General features: G+C 33.9%; 1 protein-coding gene and 1 pseudogene across 9 annotated transcripts in view; one reads left to right on the forward strand and one right to left on the reverse strand.

Annotated features, from left to right (window-relative positions):
* The window catches only part of MAGI2 (membrane associated guanylate kinase, WW and PDZ domain containing 2), a 1,325,358-nt gene that overhangs the window by 981,441 nt on the left and 321,107 nt on the right, over positions 1-22,810 (reverse strand). The window lies entirely within an intron of this gene.
* On the forward strand, positions 8,916-9,038 carry LOC128775823 (U2 spliceosomal RNA; annotated as a pseudogene).

The raw sequence follows: 22,810 nt of genomic DNA on the forward strand, positions 1-22,810 counted from the left end.
CAAAGTAGTAGATAAAATGTTCTATGTCAATTTTAAAGATTCCTGGTATAATTAGTATGCATACATTCTCCAAGGAAAGATAACTTATGAGTAAGGGCTTTAAAAAACAAAGTTTGTTTGTTTTTATTTTTCAAGAGAAGACAAAGGAAAATGGTGCTTTAATGCTTAGTGCTTTACTAATGGATGTATTAGTGTCTTAAGTAGCACTGGACATTTCTAACTTTTTTTTTTTTTAATTAAAAGGGAAACTTCTGCTGAAAAGAAACAAATAATTGAAGTACTCAAACATCTAGAATGAAGCTAGGAAATCTGATTATCATAGAATTGTCATAGATGCAAATGATCCTAGACAGTCTTAAAAATTATTCTAGTGACATTGTGAGACTCTAGTGAAACTATGTGACATTGAAGTGCTTCTTTATTATGAATTTGCTTTATTTTTAAAGCCATGATCTCTATTGTAGAGGAAAGCACGAAAGCAAATTTTGTAAAAGACAAAAAAAGGACAATCTCCTAGGTTAAAAAAATTACAATATATTATCGGCACCTAAAACTTTCACCTTTCCTTTAAAAAATAGTGAGAAACTTGTATAATTATATGTTGGAAGGAGAAGAGGGTAAGAGATCGTCAGCACTAGTAATTTGTCAACAGAGTTCATCTTTTGCAATTTAATGTTAGCTATAGATTGAGCTTTTATTTCTCTCATAGTTACTTAACCTGACCACTCCAAGTGCACAGTGACTCTTCCTTAATGTTCATTTTTTATTATATGAAACATCTGTTTAGATGCATACACTGAATTAATAGTTTTATACATTCCAAATTTATATTGATATCATAAAATAGGTTTAGTATTAATGAAATGCATTTTCAACAATCCAAGATATGCAATCAATGATAAAATGTTTCTCCAGGGAGAAATAAGGCTACACATAGTTAAGGTATGCTGGGCAGCTCACTGTGTCTTTGAACAAGGGTCAATCAATTATGTATATTCTGCACATCCAATTGCTGGCCTCAGTAGCTGCCTAAAAACCAGGTAAAATAAATAATTGCTTAGTCCTATTTCAGACCTATAATAATATCTTCTAGAAACAACAAAATTATTGGTGATGGAGTATAATGTTTTTCAAAGTTTTTTGAAGGCTTTCTATTTGTTTCTAATTCATTCTAGTATATCATCAAATATGTGTAGGATGTCTCCTATGCGCAATATGCCTAAAAATCATATATGCATAAAAAAATAAATAAGAGTGTCCCTGCCTTCAAGGATCTTACATTCTTATGGGCAAAGAGGGAAAAGAGTTGACAAATACAATGCAAGCATGAACAAAGCAGTATGGAGTTTTCTTTCACAATTAGTCTTCATTCACTCAGTATCTAACCCATCAACAACATTTCTTTTGATTTTCTCCCAAATATCTCTCAAATCTGTTGACTTCTTTCTATGTCTTACCACCCTAGTCCAAGTTGTGTGATCTTCTATTTGGTCTCTGCAGTAATCTCCCAGTGAATTTTTCCACATTCACTCTCTGTCTACCATAATCCATTGTCCACAGCAGCCAAAGAAACTTTTCAAAATCATATCTGATCCTCTCCTTCCCTCTGTTCCCCCAGACATGCAACTTCTGTATGTCTTTCTTTTGTTCTTAGTATAGAAACCCAACCTCACAAGTGGGGCTCCTGGCTTCTCTCTAAACTTGCTTTGAGTGTTCCTTTTCAATAGTACATACAAGGGCCTTGCACATATCAATCTTCTTCTAATCTTAGGATGGGGCCAGCAGCCCTGAATACAGTTTTTCTTTCTTTCTTTTTTTCCCCCTGGGACACTCTTACCCTTACTGTATCCCCACCTTATCTGATTAATTTCTATTTATCTTGCTAATCTCAGCTCAAAGAGCATTTCCTAAGAAAAGAATCCAAAATATACAAGATCATCAGGTTTGGTTACAAATTCTCCTAAGTGATTTCAGTTGCTCACTTTGCAGTTTTTATTTATATTTCTAATTATTAGAATACTCAATTATTACCTGTCTCTCCTACCAAACGACTTATCATTACATCATCATTAGCATATGCATTGTTGTAGTAGTTGCTCAGTTAATACTTGTTGAATAATTGGGAAAAATGCTTAGGAAGGGAAATATCTGTTGTAAATGTAAGCCTCATTTATAAAAGAAATCATTAGTAGTCTATTTCAATTAAAAATTACATTGTACATAAAGTTAAAAAATAGGCATGGTCATAGTGCAATAAACAAGTATGTACAAAATAAAGTCTTTTAGGGTATCATTTATTTCTGGCCACTTCTGCTCCCAATACCAAAAGGGGAACATATTCTGATGTAGCTCATACCAAAGCTTTTTCCATATGGAGAGACACAGGTTTATGAAAGGAAAAATGAAACTTTCCAGGTATTTCATAAAACCCACTTCAGAACACTGAAACAAAACCAAAATTTGATGCATCAAAAGTAATAACATTCTAGCAGTTGGTCCTAACTCTTTAAGGGTTTCAAATCAATGAATAACATTAATTGGGCCACTGCTACTGCACTGCATGATATTAAGATTTGTTGCTTTACTTTTTGAAATCACCTTTTTATTTTTAGTTCAACGTATACATTATTTTCACTGACAGTATTGAGGTTTTTTTTAAGTCAGTATTGGGGTACCCAGGTAGCTCAGTCTGTTAAGCATCTGACTCTTGGTTTCAGCTCAGGTCATGATCTCAGTTTGTGAGTTCAAGCCCCACATCAGGCTCCACAATGATGGTGCAGAGCCCACTTGGGATTCTCTCTCTCCTTCTCTCTCTACCCCACCCCCATTTGTTCTCTCTCAAAAATAAATAAATAAACTTTTAAAAAAGGTCAGTATTATTATTAATGGTATCCAACTTCAGACTATGAAACAACTTGACAAAATGAGTCTTAACATGAGGATGTTAAAAAACTCATGCAAACATCACCACGACTTAATTTCAGCATATTTTCATCACTTCAAAAAGAAACCCCATTCTCATTAGCAGTCAATCCTCATTCACCCTCCCCCCAGCCATTTCCCTCTCCTTTCCTGGCAAACACTAATCTACTTTCTGTCTTTACAGACTTGCCCATTCTAGACATTCTACAAAAATCGAATCTTACATTATGTGGCCTTTGGCATCTGGTCACTTTCACTTAGCATAATGTTTTTCAAGCTTCATCCATATTGTAGCATGGACCAGGACTTTATTTTTATTCATGACTGAATAAAATATAGCTTTTGTTTATCCTAATTCATCAGTTGATAGACACTGGAGTTCTTTCCATTTCTGGCTATTATAAATAATGTTTCTGTGAATATTCATATCTAAGTTTTTGTATGAACATAAATTTTCATTTATCTTGGGTATATACCTAGGAGTGGAATTACGGATCATAGGGTAACTCTTCAATTTTGTAAGGAATTTATAAATGTCTTCCAAAGAAGGTGCACCATTTTGTAATGCCCCCCACAATGTAGGAGAGTTTCAATGCCTCCACATTATAATCCATCTTTTTTGACAATAATCATCTTAGTGAATGTCAAGTGCTATTTCATTGTGGTTTTGATTTGCATTTCCATAATGACTAATTATATTGAGCATATTTTCATGTGCCTATTGGTCATTAGTTTCTCTTCTTAGGAGAAATATGTAAACAAAATTTTGTCCATTTGCTAATTGGGTTTTATATCTTTTTATTGTTGAGTTGTAAGAGTTCTTTAAATATTATAGACACAAGTCCCTTATCGATACATGGTTTATAATATTTTTCTCTTATCATGTGGGTTATCTGTCACTTTCTTTTTTTTTGCATGTCTTTACTTATTTTTTAGTAATCTCTACACCTAACAAGGGGCTCAAACCCATGACCTCCAGCACAAGAGTCGCATGCTCTTCTGATTAAGCCAGCCAGGCACACTTATTTTCACTTTTCTGACAGTGTTCTTTAATGGTTTCTGGAAGGGATCCAACTTCATTCTTTTGCATTAGATAAGCAGTTGTCCCAGCACAATTTGTTGAAAAGTTTATTATTTCCCCTATCAAACTGTCTTGGTACCCTTGTCAAAAATCAATTGACCACAAATGTATGAGTTCATTTCTGGACTCCAAGTTATTTTCTATTGCTCTATATGTCTGTTACGCCATTACCACACTTCTTTAATTGTTATACCTTTGTCATAAGTTTTGAGATTAAAGACATTCTATGCTCATGGATTTGAAGTACAATATTGTTAAAATGTCTATACTCCCTAAACTAATCTACACATTTAATGCAATCTCTGTGAAAATACCAAAAACATTTTTCACAGAACTAGAACAAACAATCCAAAACTTTGTATGGACCCACAGAAGACCCTAAGTAGCCAAAGAAATCTTGAAAAAGAATAAAAAACCTGATTTCCAGACTTCAAGTTAGATTCCAAAGCTGAAGTAATCAAAATAGTATGGTACTGGCACAAAAACAGGTAGATAAATGGAACAGAATAGAAAACCCAGAAATAAACCCACCATATATGTATGGCTAAGTAATCTTTGACAAAGGAGGAAAGAATATACAATGAGAAAAAGACAGTTTCTTCAACTGCTTGTGTTAGGAAAACTGGACAGCTATGTGCAAAAGAATGAAACTGGGCCACTTTTTCATGCCATGCATAAAATAAACTCAAATGGATTAAAGGTCTAAATGTGAGATCTGAAACCACAATAATCATAGAAGAAAGCACAGTCAGTAATTTTTCTCACATCAGCCATAGCAACATTTTTCTAGATATGTCTCCTGAGGCAAGGGAAATAAAAGCAAAAATAAACTGTTGGGACTACATCAAAATAAAAACCTTCCGCAAAGCAAAGGAAACAATCAACAAAACTGAAAGACAACATATGGAATGGGAGAAGACATTTGCAAATGACACACCTGACAAAGGGTTAGTATCCAAAAATATATAAAGAACTGATACATCTTAGCACACACACACACACACACACACACACACACACACACACACCAAATATTCCAATTAAAAATGGGCAGAATACATGAGCAGACATGTCTCCAAAGAAGACATACACATGGTCAACAGACACATGAAAAGATGCTCAACATCATTCATCATCAAGGAAATGCAAATCAAAACCACAATGACATATCAATCACATCACACCTGTCAGAATGGCTACAATAAAAAACACAAAAACAAATGTTAGCAAGGATGTGGATGTAGAGAAATAGGAATCCTCCTGCACTGTTGGTAAGAATACAAACTGATAGAGCAACTGTGGAAGACAGTACGGAGGTTTCTCAAAAAATTAAAAATAGAACTACCCTATGATCCAATAATTGTACTCCTGGGTATTTACTGAAAGAATAGAAAAACACTAATTCAAAGGGATTTATATACCTCTCAGCATGTTTACAATAGCCAAATTATGGAAGCATTCTAAGTGTCCATTAATAACATAAATATATAAAGAAAACGTGTTGGGGTGTCTGAGTGACTCAGTTGGTTAAGCGCCCTACTCTTGATTTCTGCTCAGGTCATTATCTCACCGTTGTGGGATTCAGCCCCACGTCAGGCTTTATGCTGACAGCACAAGTCTGCTTGGGATTCTTTCTCTGCCCATCCCCACTCTCTCTTTTTCAAAATAAATAAATTAACATTAAAAAAGAAGACATGAGTGTGAATGGAATATTATTCAGCATTAAAAAAGAAGAAATCTTGCCATTTGCAACAACATGGATGGAGCTACAGAGTATAATGCTAAGTAAGTTAGTCAGAGAAAGACAAATACCATATGATTTCACTCATATGTGGAATTCAAGAAAAAAAAACAAATGAGCAAAGGATAAAAGAGAGAGAGACAGAGAGAGAGAGGGAGAAACCAAGAAACAGACTGTTAACTATAGAAAACAAACTGATAGTTACCAGAGGGGAGGTAGGTTTGGGGACAAGAGAAATAAACGATTGGGATAAAGAGCAAGCACACTTATTATGATGAGTACTGAGTAATGTACAGAATTATTGAATCACTGTATTATTCACCTAAAACTAATATAACTGCAAACTGTACTGGAATTAAAATAAAAAAGTTAATTAAAAAATTACAGAAAAATATAAAGAAGATAAAAATCACTTGGAATCACCAGAAATTATAACATATTAAATCTTCTAGAATATGCCCTTCTTTTTTACATAAATAAATGAATAAATATTTCAAAGTAAAATAAGAGCATATTCTAATTTTGTTTCTCATTTATTTTTTCTTTTTTAATGTTTATTTGTTTATTTTAGGGGGAGGGACAGAGAGAAGGAGAAAAAGAATCTCAAGCAGGCTCTGCAAGGCTCACACTCATGAACCGTGAGATCATGACCTGAGCCAAAATCAACAGTTGGGCACTTAACCAACTTAGCCATCCAGGCACTGCTCATTTCTTTTTTTATTCATTGATTATTAATAATTTAAAAAATATTCTACCACATAATTGTGAATTTCCTAATTTTCTCTTTTATACTCATTTCTAATTTTATTTCATTATAATAAAATATACTTTATGTGGTTTTATTTTTTAAATATTTTTGAGACTTCTGGGGCTGGCTCACTTGAACTTCCAACTCTTAATTTTGGCTCAGGTCATAATCCCAAGGTTGTGGAATCAAGCCCTGTCTGCATTGGGCTCTGTTGCTGAGCATGAGCCTGCTTGAGATTCTCTCTCTCTCTCTCTCTCTCTCTCTCTCAAATAAAAAGTAAATTATTTTGAGACTTCTTTTATGGCTTCACATGTGGTCTATACCAGAAAATGTTCAATGTACTTTGGGAAGAATGTGTAGTCCAGTGTTGTTGTGTGAGGTGTGTATCTTAGGTCTAATTGGTTTCTATGTTATTTGCATCTTCTATTTTCTTCTTGAACTTCTGCTGAGTATTCATTACTACAAGTGAGTATTTATCTACAAATATTACTGTCAAACTGTTATCCTCTCTTTTGTCTTAAATTTTCCTTCATTTTAGAAGGATAGCTTTGCTACATTTAGAATTCTTGATAATCTTTGTCTTCCAGCACTTTGAATATTCCATCGAATTACTTTGGCCTCCATGATATTTGGTGAGAATCATCTGTTGATCCTTTTTATGTGACGAGGTGTTTCTCTCTTGCTCCTTTCAAGATTTTATGTCTTTGGCTTCAGGCAGTTTGGCTATATATGTCAGGTATGGATCTCTGAGGTCTTCCTACTTGGAGTTTGTGGAACTTCCTTTAGATCCATATTAATGTTTTCAATCTGATTTCGGAATTTTATAGCTGCTATTTCTTAAATATTCATTCTGTAATTGTCTTTCTCTTAGAACTCTTCTTATGGGTATGTCGATTAGCTTCATGCTTTTTCACAGCTCTCTAAGTCTTTTCATCTTTTTTCATTTTTTTTTTTTTCTCTTTTGCTCAGACTAGATACTTTGAATAAACCTGACTTCAACTTAACTGGTTCTTTCTTCTGTCAGTTCACATCTGCAATTGAGTATCTTAAGTGTATTTTTCATTTTTATTGTAATTTCCAACTTCAAAGCTTCTATTTTGTTCTCTCCCATAGTTCATATCTTCTATATCGCTCTTCTGTTTTTGGTGAGAAATTGTTCTCACACATTCCTCTGATTCTTTAGAAATGGTTTTCTTTAGTTATTTGAACATATTTATTATTGATGACTTAATGTTCAAATCCTTGTGTTCTTAATGGAATTCAGCCAATTTTCCTGAATAAATACTCCTCAGACTGCTGCAAGCCTTTAATTTCTAGAGTTCTGAAAAGGTTGAATTTGACATTTTTTTCTAGTGCTCTTGATGCTTAATGCAGATATAGATTTTCAAAAATCTAACTCTATGATTCTGAAAATGTGATTCCCTTTCTCTTTTGTTTCCTAACTTTAGTGAGCAAAATTGAAAGATCCTCCTAATTGAAAATACTGAAAATTAACTTTTCTCAAAATGTGGATAGTTTTAGAATATTTTATTACAGAGGTCAAAGTATTTATTTGTAAATACAGAAAATATGCCATTAATGAATTTATGTAGCTGCTGCTAAAAAGGGGAAGGGTGTGAGACTTTCTAAAAGTATAAACATTTAAGTATTCATTTCCCTTAGTTGAACTCCTCAATTATGTAAATATAAATATTTATTTGGGTATTTGACAAGTATTTGGGGTCTAGTTACTGCAAATAGGAAAAATTAACTTATTTCTTCTTTGTTTATAAAGAAGATTAATTCAAACCAATAAAATATACTCTACCCATTTTCTCCATAAATAGAAGAGGAAGGAAAAAAAAGAAAGAAAAGAAAAAAAGGAACCCTCACTCAATTCCAAATAATCAGTGATTTCAGGATAGCTTCCCCAAGTAGGAAACAGTTCAATAGAGGTCTCTTTTGAAATTTTCAATTAAATATTCAGAAGTAAATAGTTGTATTTAAATTTAAAAATTTCATTTTAAAATCAAGCTCTGGGACATCTTTAGAAGTAAAATAGAATAAAGTTGCTTTCCTTTTACCTAAGGAGATACATATGAAATGATCTGTGTGGCTTCATCAATCAAAGGATAAGGTCTCTTAAAAATTTTTTGAAGTTCTTCCTATGGTTACCATTTCCTATTAATATAGAGTCAATACTTTACATTTAAGGTTATGCAGTACTTAAACAGTCTCCCATAATGAATATAAAGTTATAAATATAAGGTAATAGAGTATTTAATAAATATTTAATCAAGGATTTTATAATGTCTTATGTTGAATTTAAAGGATACCATATGTGTTACAAGTGATGAAAACAAAGATTTTACCTCCTATGATCAATTATATATTTTTTTCCTTTAAAAAATGTTCACTCATCTCATTTATAGCAATACAAACTTATCACTTCTCAGCCTTTTGGCTAAGATCAAGTGTAGTAGAGCAATACAAATTCATAGCTGAATTTTCCATGTTTACTCTGATTCAGATTTTTTCAGTTATAAAGCAATAACTGATTACCTAATAATATAGAAAATATGATAGTTATTAATAATTTTCTGTTTTAAACTACAACTCCTCTCTCCTTGCTTATTTTTACCTTAATTAATCTCCTTTTATTTCATCAGAGTTTTGCTTGATTTTACAAGCATTTTCCTCTCCAAACTGTCTCCCACTGTAGTTTGTAAATGGCAATGAATGTTGACACTTCTTTTAGATCATTTAGGAAAAGATGGATCCTGAGTACTATCTTTTTGCTAGTTTACAATATAATAATTTCTTTATTGATGACACATTCCATAGAATATTAGAAGACTTGCTTAGAACATTTTCTTAAGACTTCTATAGACATGAACAAAAATAAATCTGAACTCATAACTCATGAGACATGCATACAGAAATGAAAAAATAAATACATGAGATTTAATTTTAAAATCAATGTGGCCCATGTGTTATATGTAAGTTACGAACCAGTAAATTATGCTCCTGAAACCAATATTGTACTCTGCTAATTAACTAGAATTAAAAAAAACTTAAAAAAACAAAATCAATGTGGCTAGATAGTAAACTATAGCTGATAGATAGCAATGCCTTACTACGGTTTCTAAGCCTTTTATCACAAAAATGAAGACTTTCTTCTGTCTTTGAGAATGAATCCAAACATACATAGTAAGTCATATCCATGGTATGTAGTGAACACATCAAAATTTTATTGAAGGTGAGTTCTGATACTGTATTAAATACTGGTGAATTTCATCCCTCAAACTAGCTATGACCACTTCCTTGATTTATAACACACTGTTCTCACAATAGTGTACAGCTCAGCACCTAGTTTGTCTTTTTCACTGCAGTTCCACTTTGGTATGAAGATTTAAGAGCCTTTCCCCCTACCTTTATAAAACTCTTAAATCTTCCCTTTTCATTATTCTTTAGCACTTTGAAGTTTAACAGATTTTACCTCTTATTATCTCCTTTTCCTAGACTCTCCTCAGCATTTATTCACAGTGTACTACATTTGCTAACTCTTATCCTTGGTTCTCAGAGTGCTCAAGATCTTTCAGTTTTGATTATACTGTCTTTCAAATTCCTTATCACTGAAGGTAATTTCTCTTGAAGCTTGTTACTCTCCCACCACACCAACAAAAAGGAGAAAATGGTCTTCCCTTAAAAGAAAACTTACATCTCAGTACTCTGTGATATGTCACACAAAGCATCATAATTCTTTCAGAGAAATATTTGTGAACTAACTATAATTTGTCTAAAAGAGAATGTTTGTATTAGGAAGATTTATTTATTATTGTATTTATTATTTCAGAGGCCAACCAAACTGAGCAAAAAGGGAACACTTACACTATTTAAAGTATGTAGATAGATAGAATATTATTTTTGGTAATATTCTATCTTCTTTCTTTAAGAAAATGTACTTTAATACAATCCTGTAAACTAGAGGTAGACGAAAATTATTATTTAAAAGGCTAAATAAGAAGTACTTTATGATTTTCCAGTCATATGATGTCTTCTGCAACTGGAAAACTCTGTTATTGCATTTGTGATGGATAATAAATAAATGAATGGACAGGGCTGTGTTTCAGTAAAACTTTATGAACATAAAAGCTTCAAAGTCATAATTTTCACATTGTGACGTATCATTCCTCTTTTGAAGCTTTAAAACCATTTAAAAATGTGAAAAACATAGTTATCTCATGGGCCATATAAAAACAGCAGGCCAGATTTGATCCATGGGCCATGTTTGCTGACCCTGTTGTACACTATTGCATTGAATTTTATTTCTTTAGTAGCCTTTGACATACACCATACAGAACACTAACTAGAGAAAAAAGAACACATTTATGATCCACTATAAATACGAAACTTTTTACCAAATTTTGCTTTCCTTTTTAAATTTTTATTTATTTATATTTGTTTTAATGTTTATTTACTTTTGAGAGAGAGAGAGAGACAGAGAATGAAGTAGGAGGGGCAGAGGGAGAGGAGAACACAGAATACAAAGTAGGCTCCAGGCTTTGAGCCATTGGCACAAGCCCAACGTGGGTTCTGAACCCACTAACCATGAGATCATGACCTGAGCTGTAGTCGGATGCTTAACTGACTGAGCCACCCAAGTGCCCATAATTTTTAAAATTTTTAAAGTCTCATTTTTGAAATTAATGTATATTGCATTTCTCTAAGTAGTCAAAAAAGAAGTTCAGATTTTAAGCTATTATGAAAATATAAATTTCATCATGCTCTAAAATTTTTCAGTTCATCTTAATAATTGGGGTAAAGATGCAGTTAGGTTTTGTTTGATTTGCTAATTGGTGTGCCCTGTGTGCTTCCTGAACACATTCATTGTCAGAACATATGACATACATGTACTGTAACTGTCATCAAGTCTAAGGATAAAATTTTTGACTAAAATTATGATTTTGACATTGAAAAACATTTCCTTTGGGAAAAGGTATGAAAGAGCAAGCAAACATTGAAAAGTAATTACTTTTTTCAACCTCTCCTCAAATAAATCAATAGCATCAACTACAACAAAAACAATGACAACAACAAACACCAATGCTATTTACACACCACAAACAAGTAATTATGGATACACTGCTATTCATTGCTATATGAAATTTATTACTTCTTGAAAACTTTCTAGGATCTTCCCAACTTCTAGTTTTAATCAGATGTTTATAGATAGATTTTGTGTTGCTGCAGACAGAGCATAAATTAGAAAATGTTTTTTGTTTACTCATGCATACAAATGTTCAGGGAATTTCTGATTTTTAACTCAGGAATTGGTGATATCTGATTCCTAAAGCTCATGTCTGCCAAGCCCTATCTTTATCTCTTTTGAGACTTCATTACATCAATCCTTGGTGGTTTTTTTAGCAATTCCTCTTACTTTCCTATCTAACCTTACTATTTCATTCCTTTACAACAGGTAGGGCCCACAATTTACCTATATTAAAACTAAAATTTTCACAGTTACTTTGGAGCTATATAGAAGTAAATTTGTCTGAATTCAACTTATGAATACAGAAAACTCATGATTGGTATATTCTTTAGGTCAGGAATTACATGGGAATTTTTAAATTGAAATTTTGAGATGCTCCAACCCTAAGACTTTATAAATGACACAGCCAAGGCCCAGTTTCTTCAATGGCTTGTTCTGGAATTCAGACACCAAATACACAGAACGGATATCAAGACCCCACGTAAACGGAGGATGGCTCATGCCCAGAGAAGCTCAGCTCTGAGAAACAAGGTGACCTACTTATCACTAGGCTCAGAATAAATAGCGTTAATATCCTGAGGCACAATATGCCTTCAGGACACTGAAGAGGTCCAGAGTATGGAGTAGGGCTGAGCCTACAGATGGAAGTGTGCTTGTTATGCATTGTGGCCTCTCCAACCACTTTCTCCTTTTCCCTGCCATACACTATGCCCTGGGAAATGGACCTCTATACATGGCATCACCTGGATCCCATTCCCTACAGCTTCAAATAAATTAGACCAATGGGAGGCACAAGATCAGAGTGAGGGAGAGAGAGGACAGGGTAGGTATTCCTCAGACCCCTCTCACCCAGGAAGCAGTTTTGGCATCCAGTGTGTTCTACCTACAGCCACAACTCCTGTCCAGCAGTCCCTCTCCATGACCATCCTCTATGTCCCTTGCTGTGGACCTTCAAGTCTCTTGTGTAAGAGCTTTTTTTCTATGGCTAGTACCTGGTGCCTCACCACCATCCTGAGTTCAGAGCTATAACCCTGCCCACACCTTTACAAAGGGTACGGGCATTTAACTCTATTTAACTCTAGGAATAATTCATTCCTTCGAGTATGTCATCTGCTTCCTCCAAGGTTTTGACTGATACAAATAACAAGCATTTAGATGTGTCAGCGTTAAAATGCTTTCAGGTATCAAAAGTCATTCAGAAACTGTTATTATCCAATATTCATGTGATCCGTGCCTTCCTTGAACAAAAAGATGAATATTATTTAGACAATTAGTCATTTTTTTTACCTCTGGAAACCTTAAATAAATAAAGCAACTCAATTGCATTCATGCACCTCACTTCAATTCCTCTCCTCTCGACTCTCAAGCTTATTTCACTAGAAACCAGAATTATATTAGAGTTCCCTGACAGCCAGAGACTCAAGATGGTGAAGTATGGAGAATCCAATCCAATTCTCTAAAAGAGACAATTAGGAATTAAATATCACTGTGAATCTTATGAAAATGTTATTGATTATCTTTCCAACAGGTCTCCCAAAGAGCAAGCTTTCTTTAGCCTTGACAGTCACTAACTAAAAGCCATAAAACCCAAAGCAATCTACAAGAGAAGAAAGGGAGTTGAAAATAATAATAAGTATTGTTGTAAGTATACGCTTATACTTGTTATTACTGTTAGCTAACACTCACTGAAGAGTACAATGTGCTAGGAGATATTTTACATGAATGAACTTAGTGAATCCTCACAGCCACTCTATGATGTAATTATTGGTCATCTCCATTATATAGATAAGGAAATTGAAGCACAGAGATATCAAGTAACTTGCCCAAAGTCACAATCTAGTATAAAAAAGAAAGCTGGCATATCTATGTCTCAGTTTTTTCCTAATGATAAACAGAAAATATTCACTGAACTTTGAATAATTTAAAATTTTTGTCAAAGTCAGCATTGCTTCTTTTTACTGTTACTGAAACCAGCATAGCTAATGCTATAATGGAGGCTCTATTATAGAAGGATGGGTCAGGTGGAAGATTTGTGATAAAACACCACATGAATTGACAGAATTAGGACAATCAAGACAGAGGCAGACAGTAGGTAATAGTCAGAGACCCAAAAAGGCAGTATGTAATCAGCAGCAGAGAAGTCTGACAGTCCATAGAAGGAGCCCACCCATAAGCACTGAGGGGGAAATACTGGGGCTCCAGGACCGGCTCCCCACCATGAGACAGAGACCCAGTCTCAAGGGAACGAGATCAAGGCCTGTAACAAAGGCATAAAGAGGTATGGTTAAAGCTCTGCTTAAAAGGCTGTTCTGAAGACCAAGGGAATTATTGCATATGGGAGCTAGTTGCACCAAAAATCACTTTAGCAAAAAACACCCAATTTTTATCTAATTACTGGCAAGCCTGCAGTACACGCTATGATTTATTATGTTTTCTAGGCTCTCGGGCAACTGTAATATGCAAAAATATGATGTGTGCACTTTTAAGAAATCTCTCTAAGAACAGCTGGTGTGCATCCTTTACCCTCTTCTTTCCTGACTCCCTCTTTCTTGCTGGTTAGAATATTTGAACATGGGTGTAACAGTTGGAACTTAAGCAGCTCCCTTGGACCATGGTTAAAAGAATTATGCTGAAGATGACGGAGCAGGACAAGGAGGCAGTGTCCCTGACAACTTCGTGGTGAATGTATCAGCTCTAAAATGCTTCTCTTACATGAAAGAGAACTGTATTTAGGTTACTGTTATTTTGCCTTTCCCATTACTCATAGTTTAAATTAATCCTAACTGGCATAATGCACAAAGCACTTAACACATTTACACTGCCCATAATTAGCCACATTAATGTTAGCTCTTATTACTTTTGCTGTTAGGGCCGAGGTAAAAGAATTAAAACTCAGTTTTGGTGGCCAGGTATGCAGGTCAGCAAGATGAGAAAAACTTCAGAATGCTGAGAAACTCATCAAGCTACTTAAATAGACTAACTTGGGACTATAATGTTAATCTTCACTCCTCCTTAAGTTTCTAAAACTAAATATTTTTATAGTGTCCCAAATGCTGTCAAAGTGGCTTCAGCCAGTCAGAGAGTACCTGGATAGTATATTTGACGTATACCGTAAGTAAGATTTCTCAACCATCTGTTTGAAAGCCAGAGTCTTATCTGTGTTTCAGACCATGGAATAAAATGGACATACAGACTTGGGGTATGCCCAGGAGAGGGGAGGGGAAGGAAGAAACTATTCTCCCTTCACAGTTTTGTGCAATGATGCAAAAAAAGCAAGTAGTGTTTAAAGCTGCTGGCTTCCAAACAATCATTTGCTTATTTTCCCATTTCAGTAAAGAACTTAAAAGTACATATAAAAAAAGTTCCTTTCCCTGAGTCTCCAGAAGGTATATCAGCCTGCCAGATATGTCTGTGAAGGGAGAACAGACAAAAATAATCTGAACATTAAATAAATTTAAATGTTCGTTTTCCCTTTAGTTCTTTCAGTCATTTAAGAGAAAAAAAACATGCCATTTTGTGGAAAATGGTTTTAAAAATGTAAGTGTCAGACAATATATTAAGTTTAATTTTAGGGTGAGAGCAAAATAATATGCTTTTACATTTTATTCAAAAGAATAATAAAATTCAGTATAATATAAAGTCTAGGGGAAAACAAATCAAGAAAATGAAAACACACACACACACACACACTCACACACACCTGCCAGAGGGCATTCTTAAAAATCTTAAGAGTTATCTATAAGGTTGTACGTTTATCTTTAGAGGTAATAACATCAAATTCCACTGAAATTCAGCTTTTTCAGTAATTTTAAAATCCTTTGTCAAAAAGTAATACATGGGGGCGCCTGGATGGCGCAGTCGGTTAAGCGTCCGACTTCAGCCAGGTCATGATCTCGCGGTCCGAGTTCAAGCCCCGCGTCAGGCTCTGGGCTGATGGCTCGGAGCCTGGAGCCTGTTTCCGATTCTGTGTCTCCCTCTCTCTCTGCCCCTCCCCCGTTCATGCTCTGTCTCTCTCTGTCCCAAAAATAAATAAAAAACGTTGAAAAAAAAAATTAAAAAAAAAAAAAAAGTAATACATGGAAGGAAATAATAAAGATCAGAGTGGAAATAAATGGAACAGAAACTAAAAAGACAATAGAAAATGACAGTGAAACTAAAAGTTGGTTCTTTAAAAAGATAAACCAAATTGACAAACCATTAGCTAGACTAATAAAAAAGAGAAAACTCAAATAAATAAAATCAGAAATGAAAGACAAGAAAGTAAAAGTGATATCAAAGAAATACAAACGGTCATTAGAGCCTGCTATGAACAATTACATACCAAAAAATTGGAAAACTTAGAGATAATGGATAAATTCTTAGAAAATTAATCTTCCAAATCTGAAATGTGAAAAAAAAAAGATGATCTAAATAGATTGATTACAAGTCAGGATATTAAATCAGTAATCAAAACAAACAAAACAAACAAAACAAAAACAAAAGCAAATGCTCCCCCCTCCCATCAAACAAAATTCCAGGACCAATGATCTCTCTAGTGAATTCTACCAAACACTGAAAGAATATTTAATAACGATTCTTCTCAAACTCTTCCAAAAAGTTGAAGAGGAAGAGATACTCTTAAACTCATTTTACAAGGCCAGTATTATCCTGACAAAACCAGACAAGGACACCACACACAAAAACAAAAACAAAAACAAAAAAACAGAGAGAGAGAGGGAAAAGAAAAGAAAAGAAAAGAAAAGAAAAGAAAAGAGAAAAGAAAGAAAAAGAAATAGAAAAAGAAAATCACAAGCCAATATCTTTGATAAACACAGATGCAAAAATTCTCAACAAAATTTTAGCAAAACAAATTCAACAATACATTAAATGGGTCCATACACCATATTAAGTAGGATTTACTCTAGGGATGCACAGACAGTTCAACATCCACAAATCAATTAATGCACTACATCAACAAAATAGAAAATAAAAATTATATGATATTAACAGACACAGAAAAATCATGACAAAATTCAACATCCATGTATGATAAAACTCTCAACAAAATGGCTATAGATAGAACATAACACAATAAAAGTCATGTATAACAAGCCCACAGCTAATACCATACTCAATGGTGAAAAGCTGAAAACTTTACCTTTAAGATCACAAAAAAGACAAGAATGTCCACTCTCACCACTTTTATTCAACATAGTATTAGAAGTCCTAGCCAGAGCAATTAGGCAGGAAAAAGAAGTAAAAGCCATCAAATTGGAAAGGGAGAAGTAAAACTATCACTATTTGTGGACAACATGATTTTATATATAGAAAATTCTAAAGACTCCACCAAAAAAACTGTTTAAACTAATAAATTCAATAAGGTGGCAGGGTATAAAATAAATATACAAACATCTGTTGCATTTTTATACACTAACAATGAATATCAGAAAGAAAAATTAATAAAATAATCTCATTTACAATGCATGAAAATAATAAAATAGTAATAAATTTAACCAAGCAGGTTGGTTACATTGAAAACTGTGCAACACTGATGAAATAGATTGAAGACAAATAAATGATAGATATTCTATGCAATGCAATCCCTATCAAAATTCTAATGGCATTTTTCATAGAAATAAAACAAATGATCTCAAAATTTGTATGTAACCACAAAAGATCCTGGATAGCCAAAGAAATCTTGAGGAAAAAAAAACAAACAAAACAAACAAACAAAAAACAAAAAACAAAAAACAAAAAACAAAAAAACGAAGTTGGAGGCATAAGGCTCACAAATTTCTAACTATATCATAAAGCTATAGTAATCAATCAATATGGTACTGGCAAAAAAACTGACACAGATAAATGGAACAGAATAGAGAGTCCAGATATGAACCCAAGCATATGTGATGGATTAATTTACGACAAAAGAGGCAAGAATATACAATGAAGAAAGATGGTCTCTTCAATAAATGGTGTTGGGAAACCTGGACAGCCACATGAAAGAAAAAAAAAATGGAACTAGACCCCTATCTTAACTATACACAAAAAATAACTCAAAATGGATTAAAGATTTACATGTAACACTATATAATTCCTAGAAGAAAATATAGGGAGTAAGCTTCTTAATAATGGATTCTTAGCAATGAGTTTTGGACTTGAAACCAAAAGCAAAGGGAACAAAAGCAAAAATAAACAAGTGGGGCTACATCAAACTAAAAAGCTTCTGATCACTGAAGAAAACTATCATCAAAATCAAAGGGCAACTATAGAATGGGAGAAGATATTTGCAAAACACATATCAGATAAAGGGTTAATACCCATAATAAATAAGGAATTCAAACAACCCGAAAGCAAAACTCAAATTAAACAAGACAAACAAACGTAACAAAGAAACCAATTAAAAAACAGGCAAAGGATCTAAATAGACATTTTCCCAAAGAAGAATACAAATGGCCAACAAGTATACAAAAAGATATTCAACATCACTAATCATCAGGGAAATGCAAGTTAAAACCACAATGAGATAAATCACCTCATACCTGTGAAGATAACTACTATCAAGGAGACAAGAGATAAACGCTGGCGAGGATGTGGAGGAAAGGGAACCATTACACACTGTTGATGAGAGTAGAATGAGTATAGCCACTAAGGAAAACACAGTGGAGGCTCCTCAAGAAATTACAAATAGAACTACCATAAGATTCAGCAATCCCACTTCTGGGTACATATCTAAAGGAAATGAAACCATTATCTCCAGGGGATATCTGCACTTTCACGTTCACTGCAGCATTATTCACGATCGCCAAGGTACAGACACAAGTGAAGTGTCTATCAGTGGAAAAATGGATCAAGAAAATATGGTACATATATACAATGGAATATTATTTAGCCTTAAGAAAGAAGTCCTGTCATCTGCAACAACATGGAATGACTTTGCATTATGCTAAATGAAATAACTCAGAGAAAGACAAATGTTGTGTGGTATCACTTACACATGGAATCTTTAAAATAAAAAAAATCAAACTCATAGACACAAAGGAGAAAAGTGGTTGTCAGGAGCTGGGGGTAGGGGAAATAAGAAGACATTGGTAAAAGGTTACAAACTTTTAGCTATAAGATGAATAAATTCTGATGATCTAACATAAAATGTGGTAACTGTAATTGATAACACTATATTGTATGATTGAAATTTGCTAAGAGACTAGAACTTAAATGTTCTCACCAAAGGGGGAAAACAAGATAAATATGTGAGTTGAGAGATGTGTTCATTATAACTCAATGAGAGGAATCTTTTGACATTGTTTATCAAATCACTTTGTTGTACATCTTAAATATAGTACAACTTTATTTGTCAATATACCTAAATAAAGTTGAAAACATGCATAGTTTAACCAAAAATGTACAACACCTGTATTAAAAAAAATCTGTAAAATATTAGCTCAGAGCACCAGAGTTGGATGAAATAAATGGACAAATATACAAAAAAGTCTTTAATCTATATTTTCTATTGTTTTTGTGTCTCTTGTTGAATCCAGATTAATATAGAGAGAAATTTATTTTTTAGAACTCAGAGAATTCATGCCAGCCAAGAAAATTAAGCCAATTTAAAATGCTAATTAACCCATCATTTAAATATTATAAAGCAATTTGGGGGGGCACTTATCCACCTAAGAACATCTTTTTTTTTAACCTCTTTTTTATCTTAGTGTGTTCCCTAGGACACACTGACCTTTACATATTGACTTTTCATTCCTACAGAACACCTCAACCAAACTAGTCTCCTCTACTGCACTCTGCACTAGGCCTTGGGGTGTACAAGTGAGTAAAGCATGGTGTTGGTTAAACAGAAGCCACAGGCTAGTGCAAGCAAACAGAAATTTAGACAGGTAAATTTTAATTCAGCAGAGTGGTAGAAAAGAAATCATTTAAAAAGGGTCATGGAAGAACACAGAAGCCACTGGGGGAGTCAGGGAAGCTTCACAGAGAACTCTCTTCTGTATCTTTGATGAAGTTCATGGCTATCTCCACAAACAGTACTAATCTTCAACACAGCAGCCACACTGCCTGGTGTCTACCAAAGCTCTTATGCCTCTTTGGTAAGCTCAGCTAAACATCCTAAGTTTTATCCTATACCATTAAACCTTGATGCTTGTCCTTTTAAATCCTCGGAGGATTTTAATTCATGGACAAACTTCTTTATGCAAATATTACTCTTGGGAAAATTCTCTTTATGCTTGTTGGAAAATAAGCAATGTGTTTTGCTCTCCACTGATTCTTGCATGTCAAGCATCAAACATGGGTGGCAGATTTCTGATTTAACAAATAGTTCTTAACAAACAGCATCAGCTTTTGCTGCAGTTATGTGAGTTACATATTCATCACACATCTCCAAAATACTTCACTGCTTAGTAAAACACTCTGAGGTATAGTACATGAAAAGCACTATATAATCCCCAGCAGAGTGCAGAATGAACAATCTCTTATTTAAAGATTAATGATTCTTTTAGCTGCACAACTGACTTATGGAACTGTCTATTTTTTAAGTATGGAGCTATGAATGAGATGCTCATATTTAAGAGACAGAAAAGGTTAAGCTTCCAGTTTCCTGCTCAGTAGCTATTTACTTGCATTGTGTAGGGCTTGGAACATGAATTCTAATGAGAACAAATTCACATCTGCTCAAATCTCAATTATCTGAATGTGGCTTATCCACTGTGCTAAGTATCTATAGATGCATGAAATTTAAACTAGTTTCTTCCTGCCATCCTACATGCTTCTCCGCTACCTCTGTCCTACCAGCAGCTGCTGTATTTAAAATATTGTTTTAATTTTTTCAAAAAAACCTTTTTTAACATTTATTTATTTTTGAGAGAGAGACAGAGTGCCGGTGGGGGGAGGGGCAGAGAGAGACAGAGACAGAGACAGAGAGACAGAATCTGAAGCAGGCTCCAGGCTCCAAGCTGTCAGCCCAGAGTCTGACATGGGGCTTGAACCCAGGAACTGTGAGATCATGACCTGAGCTGAAGTCAGACGCTTAACCAACTGAGCCACCCAGGTCCTCCTAAAATAAATTTAATGTCAACATAAATAAAATGTTAATTATCACATAAGCAAAATTCGTATATAAGTCTCAAATCCAACTAAGTTGTTTTCTGTACTCTCTGTAACATTTCTCTTTAGCGTAATAAGCTATTGACATAAAACCATATCCCTGAGTCCAGTTCACCTGTTGGCTCAACATTAAATACTTGTAAGCAGACTTTAAGAATGATAGGCAGCTTGGGGTGCCTCCTCTCTCTCTGCCCCTTCCTGACTTGTGTTTTGTCTCTCTCTCTAAATAAACAAATAAAATAAACTCAAAAAACAGTTACATCCTGTATGATTATATTTATATTACATTTTGGAAAGGGAAAAACTATAAAGATATCACTGGTGGCCAGGAGTTAGGAGTAGGGGCAAAAATTAATTGCGAAGGAGAAACATGAGGAATTTTTTGGCAGGGAGGCGACGCAATGGATCTGTATCGTGACATGATGGTGATTACACTACTCTATGCGTTTGTCATGTTTATATAACTTCACACCAAAAAGAGTACATTTTATGTAAATTTAAAAATAAATTGTAAAAGGTTAGGACTCAAATCAGAAAGAAACATTATTATCACAGAAAAATAAATGTCAACTCAATGGAATCATGTTATTGAATGGAAATAATTACTATTAAGAATTTTGCAATAATCTCTGAAACAATCCCAATAATCTCTGAAACAATTCCAAACTAAGTTAAATACAGATGTGGGCATATAAAACTATGTAAAGTGTTTGTCTCAACCAGGTGAAAATAAAAGATCCTAAATAAATTCAAGTGTTATTTGAGTATTTAAGAAATATCACTGTTTTTGCTTAATGCAATGCGTACTCTTTGCTGATCCCATGCCATCTCTGATCTCTTTCCTGCTAATTTCATACTCTTAGGGAATTAATATATCTTCTACCATGTTTGAAAATTTAGTTCTTAAGTTTTACGCCTCTATACCAGGATTTCTCAAAGTGTGACCAGAGTCCCTGTGGTAAACTGAATAAAGGCTCCTCAAAGATATCCATACCCTTATGTGAGGAGTCAGAATTACAGAATTATTAGATAATAATTATTAGTCTGATTTACAGAATTATTAGATAATAAACTTGTATTGTTGCAAACTGCTAAACTCATTATAATTTGTCATAGAAGCAGTAGAAAAGTAATATACTCCCTGAATCATAATCTTTAAGGGTGATAACTGGGAATTCACATGGAAATTCTTATGAATATGCCATTTGATAATCCTTTCCCTAAGTCTTTCTTCTGCAATGTATTTCTTATCAATAATTTAGACCTAAGCCATGATGCAATTGACCACCAGAGTCTCTGATTGCTTCAAACTGAGCACCTTCTTAACACTTACATATTTAAACTACAGAGTACTAATTTGTATTACTTATTTTATCCTACTATGAAAATGTCTTGTGATTAGTTATATTTGTAGTATATACCCACAGATTATAATTCTCTGGATTAAGTTCCTTGGAGATAAAAATTGTTTTTCTCTATTACTTTTGAAAATTACTATAAAATAATTTAAGCTTCAGAATTTTATGGGGAAAAACAAAAACACTGACATGACTAAGAAATTTCAAAGAAACTGAGCAAGTCCCAAGGCTAGAAAATGGCCAGGGAGAACTCAATGACTCCCAAGAAATACTGTGGATAGGATATTACCTTGGTGACTCCTTTTTTTTTTTAACTTTTTAAAAAGTTTATTTACTTATTTTGAGAGAGAGAGAGCATGAGCAGGGAAGGGGCAGAGAGAGCAAGAGAGAAAGAATCCCAAGCAGGCTCCACGCTGTCAGCGCAGAGCCCGATGCAGGGCTCAATCCTATGAAGTGTGGGATCATGGCTTGAGCTCAAATCAAGAGTCAGTCACTTAACTGATCAAGTCACCCAGCTGCCCCTACCTTGGTGATGCTACCAAGGTCCAGGAGCTGGCCCTCATCTTTGCAAAATTAAAAACTTAATTTTATCAGAATACTGAGCATTTCTTTTCTTTCT

The sequence above is a fragment of the Panthera pardus genome, unplaced genomic scaffold, assembly GCF_024362965.1.
Source record: "Panthera pardus isolate Hobbes unplaced genomic scaffold, ASM2436296v1 HiC_scaffold_8, whole genome shotgun sequence".
In the NCBI taxonomy this organism is placed as follows: domain Eukaryota; kingdom Metazoa; phylum Chordata; class Mammalia; order Carnivora; family Felidae; genus Panthera; species Panthera pardus.